Raw genomic sequence first — 12,250 nt, forward strand, 5'->3', positions numbered from 1 at the left:
AATGAATCTAGAAAAGCAAATCCCTGAAGATCAGAGCAAACAAAGACAGTGTAGCAAAGTGCTTGCTGAGTAATCTGAAGACTTGGGGGTGAACTAAACCCTGCAGGTATTTCAGTCCTGTCCCAGCATACAACCGTACAAAACAGAATTACTAAGTAACGGAACAACATGCTGCAACTAAGCCAGTCTTCTCAGGTCTGAAGTCAGCATTATTCCGGTGGTTTACGTTCTGCCTTTTCACCACCAACCCCACTCAGAGCTGATTAATTCCTTGCAGAACAAACTGCTGAGCTAACTTGTTAGAGAGGTAGCACACAGAGTAGATCTGTGTTAGCTGCAGAGGCAGCAGCAGGACAGGCTTGTGCAGGCAGCCAGCCTCAGGAGGCATGAAGCTTACTGCCTTTGCCTAGCCAAATTCTGACCTCCCAGCCTGGTGATACAACCTCTGAGGTGGCCAGGTTTGGAGATGGACCATGGGCCACTTGTGTGAGCTTCATCTTTCCTGTGCAGCAAAGCAAACTGACAGAATCAGATGACAACTCGCCAATTTCTGCATGTCCCCGTGGAACACAGCACTTGTTTTTGATGAGACTTAATTCTAATGCCTCCTAGGCTAAGGTGCAATTATATTATTAATTAGCAAGGGGACAAGAATCAATTAAATCAAATATATTTAAATCTAAATAGGAGGGAAAGAAACGTAGTTAAAAGAAAACTGGAGTTTGAGACCCACCTGCCTTCTCTGCCCTCCTCTTTTCCTCTCTCCAGACTCATGTTTTGATGGGAAGGGGATTTGAGCAGCTGAAAAGTGATAGTTGTACAGCTACTGTGCCAAGGGCAGGGCTACCTGCGCTACCTGCCAGTTCTCTGCCCACTCAGTTGTCCTTCATGGTTCAGTGCCTGTAGTTTAGCTTTGGACAGTCATATCACGCTGCAGGTCTGTAAACAAGGCTACATACAGACGGTGTTCAGAGACAGCAACTGCCACAAGGAGCACTGGAGTGAACAAGACAGCATGTGAATGGCTCTCCAATGGGTAACGGTCCCCAGTTCCTACCACTTAAAGCAGAATGAAAAAGGTATCATGCTGATCCGGGGAGCAGGAGTGCAGAAGCAAGACAAGGAGGCAGAGCAGTAAACTCTCAGTAATGAAGGCTATGAAATGATGCATAACCTGGAAAGCTTTTAGTAGCCAGCGTTCTCATACCCAGGGGAGAACAGAAAACGCCTACTGTCATTTCCCAGATACCTAGGAAGGAAACTGGAGGCTGTATGCCTCCGCATTATTTATACTCCATTTTCTATTAATACATTCAATTCAGTATAAATGTGGATTTGTCAGGGGGGAAGGGGGAGAGTTTTTCTAACTGTACCTCCTGAGCCCCTGCCAAACATGTTCCCATCTACTTGCTACCTCTGCTTCACTGCATAGCAGAAGTGAAAGAAGGATCTTCTCTCCAATCATCTCTTCCATCCCCCACAAAGAAAAAAGAAATAATGCACTTCCTGTCCATAAAACAGCCAAATCTGTGGTGCCACTGACACGTAGCTAAGCAAAGCTGGAAGACCATGACTGCTAATATAAAAGTCTCTATCAGTATTAAGCTCCCAAAACTGTTTCTGGTTTGTTTTTTTTTAATCCCCTAGAACTTTATAAGGTAACAAAGGTCTTCAGATTTCCCCCATCCAACAACCACATTTGAATGAAGACTCTTCCCCACTAAAACGCTACTGGGGACATGATTCTTCACAGATCTGAGAAAAGTCAGCCTTCATCCAAAGCACAACTTGAAACAGTCTCAGAAAATAAAGCACTTAGACCTGCCCGGAAGAGGACCTTCTAGTTGTGGCTGGTTGATACATAGCTTGCAAACTGGATCCCCTACCATTAGTCGATTCTGCAATATTAGTAAGCTTTTATAAAAAGTCATTAACTATTACATGAAGCATAGATAGGGTGCTAGACAGCGTCAAACTTTATATTTGTGCATTTTAAAGACAAAAGGATCAATGTATTCATCTGCTTGGCAGCCTGCACAGCCTTCCTTGTGCTTGTTCCCACTTCCTGTCTAATAAATATACTTGAAAGACGTGCTCAGCACAGGTCTGCTCTGCTTCACGTGCACCAGCAGTTTAACAATGGTTAGCCTCAGTTCCTCTGTCATATTTTTTCTTTTGAAAAACCCATCAGCCAAATAACCCCCTGAACCACAAAACCAGCTTGATTTTGATCAGAAGGACAGTGATCACATCTGCAAGAAAGTAAGTATGTGTTTGTTCCTACTATTCAGCTCCCTCTCTGTTTACAGGTAGACCCAATTCCCCACCCACAGTTCAAATAAAGAGCCAAGTTACCAGAGGTATCCTCCCAGTCATAAAACAGGTCTCCCTGTGATGAACTGCCCAGAATTAATATATCCCTGCAGCAGAAGCCTTTTGCTAGTGCTCTTTGAAGTATAATGGAACATCTGTTGACAATCTCCCGCAGGGTAACTTCTCCCCTCCCCTGTTTTAATCCTCTCTCCTTCAGAAGTACTTTTGCTCTGAAATTAGACACATCAGTTGCCACAGGATGACTCTCACAAACATTGGAGTGTTTCCTTTCATGCTGGTCTTTCTGGGGAGCTGTAGGAAGAGGAATGAGCAGTCAGCACTGCTCAGTATGTTCTTAAAAATTTGCTGTTATGTCCGAATTCCAGAAGCTTTCAATGCTAAATTACAGGTTCTGCTTGGAACAAGACAAGGCTTATGGGTTCTGGAACATGCCTTTAAGCCAGGTTTAGGCACTCATTTGATTCTGACTGAGAAGGGTTTTACCGAGGCCAGCTGCAAAATTAGCAAAGTTTTCCTTTGTGTTAATCCTGGCTATGCCTTCTGATCACACAGGCAGATCAATCCACTAACATGATCATTACTTCAATTTCCCTACTGATTAGCCTGGGGGCAGGATGAGAATTTCCGCCTACTTTTTTAAAAGGACCTCAATATTTGTAGGTAGAAGGCAATCATGCACAATACTATTTGTGGCTGACTAGCAGAAAGGGAACCTATTTTCAAAAAGGACTGAGAGAAACACTGGGAAAATAGCTCCCTTTGTTTTACAGAGTCTAACTTGGTGGCTCACACTGAGTGATAGGGAATTGGTCACTTCCATCCTGCTCAGTCTGTTTCGTGGATGCGTTGTCACTTTTCAGATCAGCTTCAGTCAGGTCCAAGGCACTCAAGCAGGCTTTTATATCCTGACCCTGATCTGCTCATGGCTGTTCACAAATTCAGATTCACTCTAAGAAGCAGAGTTGAACTCTGGGAAGCAGCTGTTCACTGGAGAGGGAAAACTAACTGATCTCAGCCTGATCTTCAAAGCAAAAGCCACAGTTCATGCAACTGAATGAGATGAGGGTCAGAAGAGAAGCCTCCGCCAGTGTCTTGTCTTGATCTGTGCTCAGACCTCCATTTGATGACTCCTGCTGCTACTCTCAGCGTCACCAGTCTCTGCCTGCTTTTCAAACCAGTCCTAACCAAACTCTGCTGGGCCCCCTCTACAGCAACTCTGACTGTGCCACACCCTGTCCTCTGTATTGACTGAGAAGTGGGCAGCAAAGAGAATGCCACAGATGGATCTCCTGCACTATCCCATCTGCTAGACTACAAAGCCGTCACCATCAGATAGGCAGTTGTCCTCTTTCCCCATACTCTTAAGGCTTTCTGAACTCCATGTTGTTCATTCACCTCTTCCCTTCTTCACCAGATAGCAATTCTAAAATTAAATTATTACAGAGGAAAATGGAATAAAAAAAAAATCAAACCACATAAGGAAATTTCACAAGGCCCTTTTTTGCCACTATGGCAATTTATTCTCATAAAACAATCCCAGCAAACTCCCCTTTATGGTGGTCATGGAAGTTTCTCTTCAAAGAACAAGATTTCTTAGCCTGTTTTGAGCCACAGAAAAGGAAGCAATTTACAAACAGTTGTCAAATCAGCTGCTCCATATCAGGTCTTTTCAGACAGGGTAAATCTATGGTCAGTCTGCATCTGCTCTGTTTTTGCTACGTATAGTCTCCCTAAATGGCACAATCTAAGCCCAGCTATATATCCCAGAGCTTTAGCTACCCACCATTTTAAACAATATCCAACATAACCCAAAACTTGCAATACATTGGCAAGAAAAAAGGTTTGAAGGCATTAGTAGACACAACACACACAATCCTCTCCATTTGTTCTGGTCCACCAAGTGAGAGCTCACAAGACAGGATTGTACATCCCATCCCACTAGAGAGGGCTGAAGCAAAGGGCTGCAGCTAGGAATTCTCTGACCTTGAGGAAAGCCCTCATTGCAGACAAGCACCACAGCATCTCTCCCTCTGCAAGCCAGCTAAGAACTGCAAAAGCTGACTGATACACCACAAATCAGGCCCTCCATCAGTGTCTGTCACCTGGGACAAAAGAACAGAATACACAGTACTGGGCTGCAAAGGTATATGGTGTAGGTCTAAACAAGAGAGCATGAGATGACATCCAACAGTACAGGTCTCAGGCGGAATCCGTGAATGACTTACCAAAACGGCTGTTTCCCTTCCTTGAGTTGCCTCCCTTGGGTCAGCCCCACACCTCATAGCTTCCAGTTCTGGTGAATCCAGGTAACAGACAAGCCAAGAAGAGTTTGCGTGCCTAGGGAAACCAATATCCTTTCCATCTTTTACTTGTTCCCTACATTAAAGAGTGCATCTTTTAGTTAACATTAAAGGTCACGCAGCTTTAGTTCAGGCAGGCGGTCAGCCAGGTCACTGCTGAGCTCATCCGCTCCAGCTATTTCTAGCCTTTTCTCTAGCACTGCTCTCCTTCAGCTTAAAAGACATTGTGGAGATATCTTTACAATCTACACCAACAGACCAGGGAATGAGCCTTCCCCAGAATCCTTACCCCATATGCCAGTCCTAAGAAGAAACAGCAACCTATGTCTAGCCCCTCTAGCACCACCAGTTCAGTGTGGACTGCAATCTGTGTCAAACTCTAACAAAAAACATCCTCATTGATCTTCTGCTGAAACAGAAATGCCAGCAAGCATCCTCACAAGCTACATAAGCTCAAACAAAAATAGGTGCCCCTGTAAATGAATCATGGTTCCAAGTGTCCTAGCAAGCCGCCAACACAGCTACTGGGTGCCCTTACTGTAACATTGGCCAGGGCTTCTGATGCTACAACAATATAAATATTTACTACTAATACTAAGCAAAAGATAACTAGCTGCCACTTACTAAAATGAGGGGTACTGCTTGAGCATTTGATCAGTAAAGCTCTATACTGGAGTCCCTACCTTGCATGTGCCTCAGAATAAACATTAAAAGAGAAAAACGTAACCCTTTGATGGGACATGAAGACTCCTTAGGCACTGTCCTAACAGCAACCTGACATGTTACAACTGCATCTACAAAGCAGTAAGTTGTAGCAGGTTTGCTAGTAAAGTTTGAATCAGCAGGATTAGTAAATTGGAAAAACAGAACACAGGGCAGTTTAATATGCCTTACAGCCTCCATTCACAAGAATCTTAAGCATCTTACTAAAGTAGGGCATGAATTTTTTCTTTTAAAGGAACATTAGTCCTTTGTTCCCGATTTCCTTTAATGCTGTGTTAATGCAAACACAAGGGGGTTTTATATCCAAAAAGCAAGACATAAATCCAAAAGGATAAAGAGGCTGAGAGACGAACCTTCTTGAAGTGAGCAATTTTCACCTTCCTAATCTCACTGGCTGTGTGTCAGCACCAAAACAAAAATGAAGCCACATGAAAAAGTGGTATCTTGGCATGTGAGAGGAAGCGATAAGTATCATAATTGGCCCTCACATGCAGCTTTACACTACCCTGACACTAGACAGGGAGGGAGGATGAAAGAACAGGCAAGTACACGCATGTTACCTCTGTTCTGGCATAGCAATAGTGCTCTCAGAGCAAAGTTTTAACTGTGGCCCAAGTGCTAGGCCACTACTCCAAATTGTACTGCCTTCCTGCCTTTAGGTGCCTAATACTGAGCCCTACTAGTAAAACTGGGCACAGCAAGCACCTCTGATCAAATTATCAGTAGGACCTCTAGAATGCCATGAACAGTAGACACAAATAGGTTCTGCAGACCTCTGTCATCTGCATTACTGTGGAAAATCCCACTAGGTTCTTCAGATCCTGAGGGTGCAGTAACTAGCCACACTTACCTTCAGGCACCTTGATCTCTGCGGTGCTGGAAAGCTCATCAGAACTGAAGTTTCTGAGGTGGAAACCTCACCCAGTGATGGAGAAAACCACTCCATCTCTCACAGCAAGCTTCACTCCAGAAGAAATGAAGCAAGCAGCAGATTAGGTCAAAAGTTCAAAGATGAACTTGCTGAGCCTAAGCCTCCACTTTCTACCTTTTGTGACACCTTTTATGACATGGAGAAACTACTGCTATTCTGCATATAACAGCATTTTACTCCTTGCACAGGTACAAGCAGTGGCACCAGGCAGCAGAAAGCAGGTTCCATGATACACAAACTTAGGCAGCAAAACACATCAATAAAAATGTTCAGGCACTGGATTTCATCCATCTTTGACAGCAGTGGCTCCAACCAACCCCACATCATCCAGATTGAAAACACAAAGATCAACCAGCTCATTTCTGCTCAAAGCCACAGTCACAATGCCAAGCCCTTCCAATACAGGGGTCAGTTTGTCTTGGAAAGGGGCAACGGGACACCTGACCTGACCATGAGATCTCTAAACCAAAGGGAGGTTGGAATACTATGTCCCAGAGTGTTAGTAACATTGGAGTAAGTGGGGAATAGTTTCTACGATCTCTGCCTTCCCCTGCAGGCTCAGTGGATGGCACCTCCTTCACGAACAGACTTTTCACTTGATGTTTCAGGTCAGAGACTGTAGATCTGATGGAAGCAAAAGAATAACACTGACTGTCCCTTAAGCCTAGCAATGCCTACTGGAACAATTATTGGGGGTGGGGATGGGGTGGGAACCACTTTGATGGGGTTTCTGACAAAGTCATGCCTCATAGCAGCAGAAGGCAGTTCTGCTGAGCAATTCATTTGTGTTTTCAGCAGATGAACAGTCTGGCAGCGTAACCTCTGCCTCCCTACCTAGCCCTGTTCACATTGTTATCTCAGTTGTGCCAGCACAATTTTTTCCTGCAGCAGCACTGTGAAGCACACCACTTCAGGGAAAAAAAACAAAACCAACACAAAACAATGATGTACTTGTTAGAACCAGCTCAGCTCCCTGATCGGATTTACAGCATACCAACAATTGCAGTGGCAAAAACTCAGGAGGCAAAGTGCTTTGAGGCCAGGGCAGGAAAAAACAGAAAGGGCGAGCACATTTTAAGCTGATGTTGACAGCACAGACACATCTCATGAAATCGCAGCTTGACAATAGGTGGGACAGTGACATAATAAGGTAAGGCCTTAGGCTTCTATAGAAAGAAACAGGGAATCAATATTTAATTACAGGAGAACTGCAATGAACTTCCATTATTGAAAACATCTCACCAAGTTGATACAATATCCTTTATCAAAGAAAAGCTAATAATAGAGCTACATCGACCTCCACACTCAGTGTCCACCAGTATTTCCCTGCTAATACAGATAGACATTAATATGACTGTGGTCAAGAAGGAGAAAGATCAGAAAAGAAGACAAGGAATGAAGACATTCTTTAACTCCATTTCAGTTACCAAATTGCCATGAGTCTTCGAAGAGTTTGTGTGACTATCTGTCTTGGATTCCTAGCTAATGCAGAGTAATAGTTCTTTAACAGGATCAGAAAAACGTTTCAAGAGCTGTGGATGGAAAGGAGAAGGAAAGTCCTTTATATTATAGGCAGAACAACATTAATCATTTGACGTCATCTTGGTAATACTGACTATTCTAGAGAACACAGAGAATGAAAGGTCCTGTCTGCACAAATACTTTATGATGACACCAAATCACGCTGTAGCCCATGTGATATCAGCATTAGCCTGAGGGAGATGAATGACAGTGTTGTGTTTTTCCTAATAATAATAAATAAAAAACCCACAAAACCCCCATACCTGGAACAGACACCTTACAGAGACATCGCTGCATCCCCCCAGAGGAGTGATGCATATTCTCTGGATGCTGTTTTACTGTAGCACAAAGCTGTATGGGGAAGCAAACTAGGAACAGTGACATGAATCCCCAGCTAAACTTGTGACAGGACATCTGGCAGCTGTCCGAGGTCAGCAGGGGTTGGACAGAGGATACAATTAAATAGAGCCAGAAAGATCTAAGGATCCTCAACAAGGAAGCTCCGATGTCACTCATTTCTCCCCAGGGAGCAGGTCAGAGCCCTTGGGTAGGGGTGGGAAGAGAGCCAGGGCCAAGCTAGCAGAGATTGGAGGCAAAAGCAAAGCTAGTTCCTACCAGCTGAGCCTGGTGAGAATGGAAGGTGAGGGCAGCTGGGGAAACTGAGAAAGAATTACAGCTTAGGCAATGCAAATGAGCACCTCTTCTTGGAGGCACTGATTATTATTTCCAGTCATTTCAGCAAAAAGCAAGTAAGGTGCTGCCCAACTAGCAACAAGGAGAGCATGTGGAGTCCATCACTGTTGGGTAGGAGGCAGCAACACACCTGATTAAACAAGGTGGATGAGATGGCTCAGAGAAGCCATGAGCTAAGTCAGGCCCTGCCAGCTCAGCTCCAAGGACAGCTGGGAAGGGAACAACAGGTACCCATTCTCAGCACCCCCATGGAATAAGCTGAAGGTGCTAGCCCTCTGGATACAAAAGCCTCAGTTACAGAGGCTGCCATTTCACCCCCTTCACTAGCTGTCTCAGAAGGACTGAATACCTTGCCTGCACTTAGCCAGAAGTCCTCCCCAGGAGAGAGCAGACACTTAAGCCATACCCGCTTTCAGCTTTAGCAGTTCAGGATTTAAACAGAAGACTTTACCTCATAAACCTGACAAATCTACTATCTTCACGACCATTAAAGCCAGTACCATACTAGCCATGGAAATTAACTGTGCTCCACAAGACAAATATTCTATCCAGGCAGGTACAAAGGACAGCCAGCAAACAAGAACAGCAAGATGAAAGGTCAGTAGGTCAGTCCCCAGCACTTCTGAGTTTGCCAGTCCAGCCCCTGTTAAAATGAGCTGCGACAGCAAGAGAGCTTGCAGAGCTCTGAACAACCACCAGCCAGCAGCACCCTCCTGTGACACACTCCTGCAGCTCTCAGGCAGTTACTCCCCTTGCGACCAAGAGCGGCTCTTGTCCCTGCGGCAGCTCTCAAGCGGCATGCACAGACCCCCAGACTCCCTGAAGGTGCATCCCCTCTACCCGATGTGGCCAGGTTTCTGTTGGGTGCTCCACACTTCCATCCTGAGTTTGTCTAAACTGTAAGATTGTGCTTTTGAGAAAGAAGGGACAATCACTTCCAAGCATTTCCCAGAGGCAGCCTCTGATCCACCACAATACCATTAAACCCTGCAGAATAATCATGCCCAAATGAGGCCAGAAAAACTGAGAAAAAGTAAACAGCTGGACATATGACATGTCGCCATTGGTGAACACTTCATGTTTCTAGCACCAAAGGTAATGCTTGGCTAATTTATATGCTTCTAGATTTGGATCACGACGGCACCCTACCTGGCATCATCTGTAACCTCTTGCTCATGCCAGCCCTCCTCAGAAGGAATTAAAGTTTTGCTACAGGTAGACTAGCACTATTTGCCCACAGTGACCACCTTACTTTTACAGAGAAGCTGAGAGCATGCTTCCACCTCCCCCTGGGAAGCAGATGACAAGCCCCAGCTGTGCAGGTATCCTTCTGCAGCAGGAAGTTTCCAGAAGAATGGTAACATGCTGCTTGGTGCAAAAAATACAGGTCAGTTGTTAGCTCTACTTTCATTTCAATTGTGACCCTCCAGCTCTGTCCATTTCCTATTCTTCTCCCATCAAGCCTTTTCTGATTCTCCCTTTTGCAAAGGTCATCTACTTCTGCAACAACTGAAAAAAATATCAATTCCATTCTGGCTGCAGTAAGACCTGTTATACCATAAAACATACAAACACTTACCTTTTCCCCCACTTATACATATTTTGATGATACCTTTCTAACTGCCCTCCATCATTCAACACAGGAACAGGAAGGCCTCTTCCTGCTGTCTCAGCAAGCTTGTGAGGCAGGAAAGGTACCTGCAGAGCACCTTGCACACAGGCTGTCTTGATCAAAGTCTTTGTCTTGGCTTCAGTGGGGATCGAGTTAACTATCTTCTTAGGAGTTGGTGCGATGCTGTGTTTTGGCTTTGATGTGAGATTTTTCAGTTCCTCAGGTCTTACTAGCAAAAAGGTGGGAGGGGACACAGCCAGGTCCGCTGACCCAAACTAGCCAAAGTGGTATTCCATACCATGGGACACCATGCCTGGAATATATACCTGGGGGTTTGGCTGGGGCGGGTGAATTGTTGCTTGGGGACTGGCTGGCCATCGGTCAGCAGGTGGTGAGCAGTTGCATTGTGCACCATGCATTCCTTTCTTCCTCTCCCTCTGGATGTTATTCCTTCCCTTCCTTTTTTCATTATAATTGTTATTGTCATCATTGTTATTACTGTTCTTTCATTTTTATTCTATTACAGTTATTATATTGTTCTTATCTCAACCCTTGCAGTGTCAACTTGAGTTCTTTTAATGTAATCAGTTGCAGACATTTGGTTCGATAGTTCTTCCTCTTGTTGACCTGTGCAGTGAAGCAACTTGACCTCACTCAGACCAAGAAAAAGGCCATGGCTAAAGTACATTCTGCACCTGATTTTCCATCTGTCTATTACTAGGCAAAACCTTACAGAATTATATCCACCCGCACTTCTCCCAAAGGCAAAGGGTGGATTGATCCCATGGCTGCCAGCAAGCCCTATGCTTGCTCTCCTCCCACAGCTCTCCCAGAACACAGCATGGAGTCACAGCTTGTCAGCCCCGTGTACTCCTCTTTTCTTCTCCTCCAGGACTGCCTGTTCAGCAGTGTTCCCTGGTTTCATTCTTCTGAACAGAGATCCTCAGCTATAACAAACATTACAGTGCTTCCCACTGGGGGCTGTTTCTTCTAGACCCCTTAGACTGCAGCAGGTTATCCTGTGCAGAATCAGAGTTCAGATCACACAAGGAGCAGAACACACCACCTCTCACTGACTTTATGCTGCAGTTGTTCCAACTCTTTCCTCACACATTCATCATTTTGTCACGGTAGTGTTTCACTGCTTAAAGAAAGTGGGAAAAGCTACATTTTCCTCCAGTACCTCCCCTGCACCAGCTCTCAATCTACAAAGGTCTTAGCACTGACGTTTCATTTATTTCTTGTGGACTGCTGGCTTTGGGATACAAATGAGATGCACAATCTCTATACTGTTGGTGAAGTACTTCCTGTTGCTAGTTATGGCATTCATCTTTCACCTCCTCTGTCCTCTCCATCAAGGCCTCCGAGCTGTTCTGCAATCACTGAGCATCCTCTGTAACAGCAAACGGGAAAGGCAGGAGATGCTAAGGTCCCAGCTAAGCTCTTCAGTTGCTGGGACAGAAGGGATAAGAATAGGATCAAGGAACACCCAGCAAAATGGTTTCAAGGTTCAGTCCCGTACCAATCCCTGGCAGAGGCAGAGTACGGCAGTATCCCAGGAATTCCCCTCTGCCACTATGCTGTATGCTCAGCAGACCACAGAAACCCTGTCTTCCTGGACCACTATATTCAGACAGAACAACTGGCAAGATACCCATTAAGAATTCAAATATTTGAACTAACCACCCTCAAAGGCAACTTAGCCAGCTGACTAAACATTGTGCGTCACAAAGGTTTCAGCAAAGGACTCCATGTGAGGATATCTGACTTTACACCAAGCTTACTCATGGCCCTCCAGGAAATCACTTCAGCCTTGTTCTCCAGTTTCATTTTCTCTCCTGAGAAGCAAAGGTGCTTCTCAGGTTTTCAGGTCAGTAAAGGCAAAGGAAGAAAAGAAAAATTCAAAAAGCCCTTTCTGCCTTGCATCTAACACCTTGTCTGTGTTCACTCGTTTAGTACGGAAATGACGCTACACTGTGCCAGGCTACACTCACAGCCTGTTGTTTCTTCAACAGGACTTCAGCAACCTAGACAAGAACTGATTCGTGTAAGAGGCTCCTGTAACCATCAGCGCTTCAGTTCCAGTGCCTTTACCTTTGCTACCTTCCAGTTTACCAATCTGCTCCTGCTGGAGCT

This window comes from Falco peregrinus, chromosome 10 (assembly GCF_023634155.1).
Source record: "Falco peregrinus isolate bFalPer1 chromosome 10, bFalPer1.pri, whole genome shotgun sequence".
In the NCBI taxonomy this organism is placed as follows: Eukaryota; Metazoa; Chordata; class Aves; order Falconiformes; family Falconidae; genus Falco; species Falco peregrinus.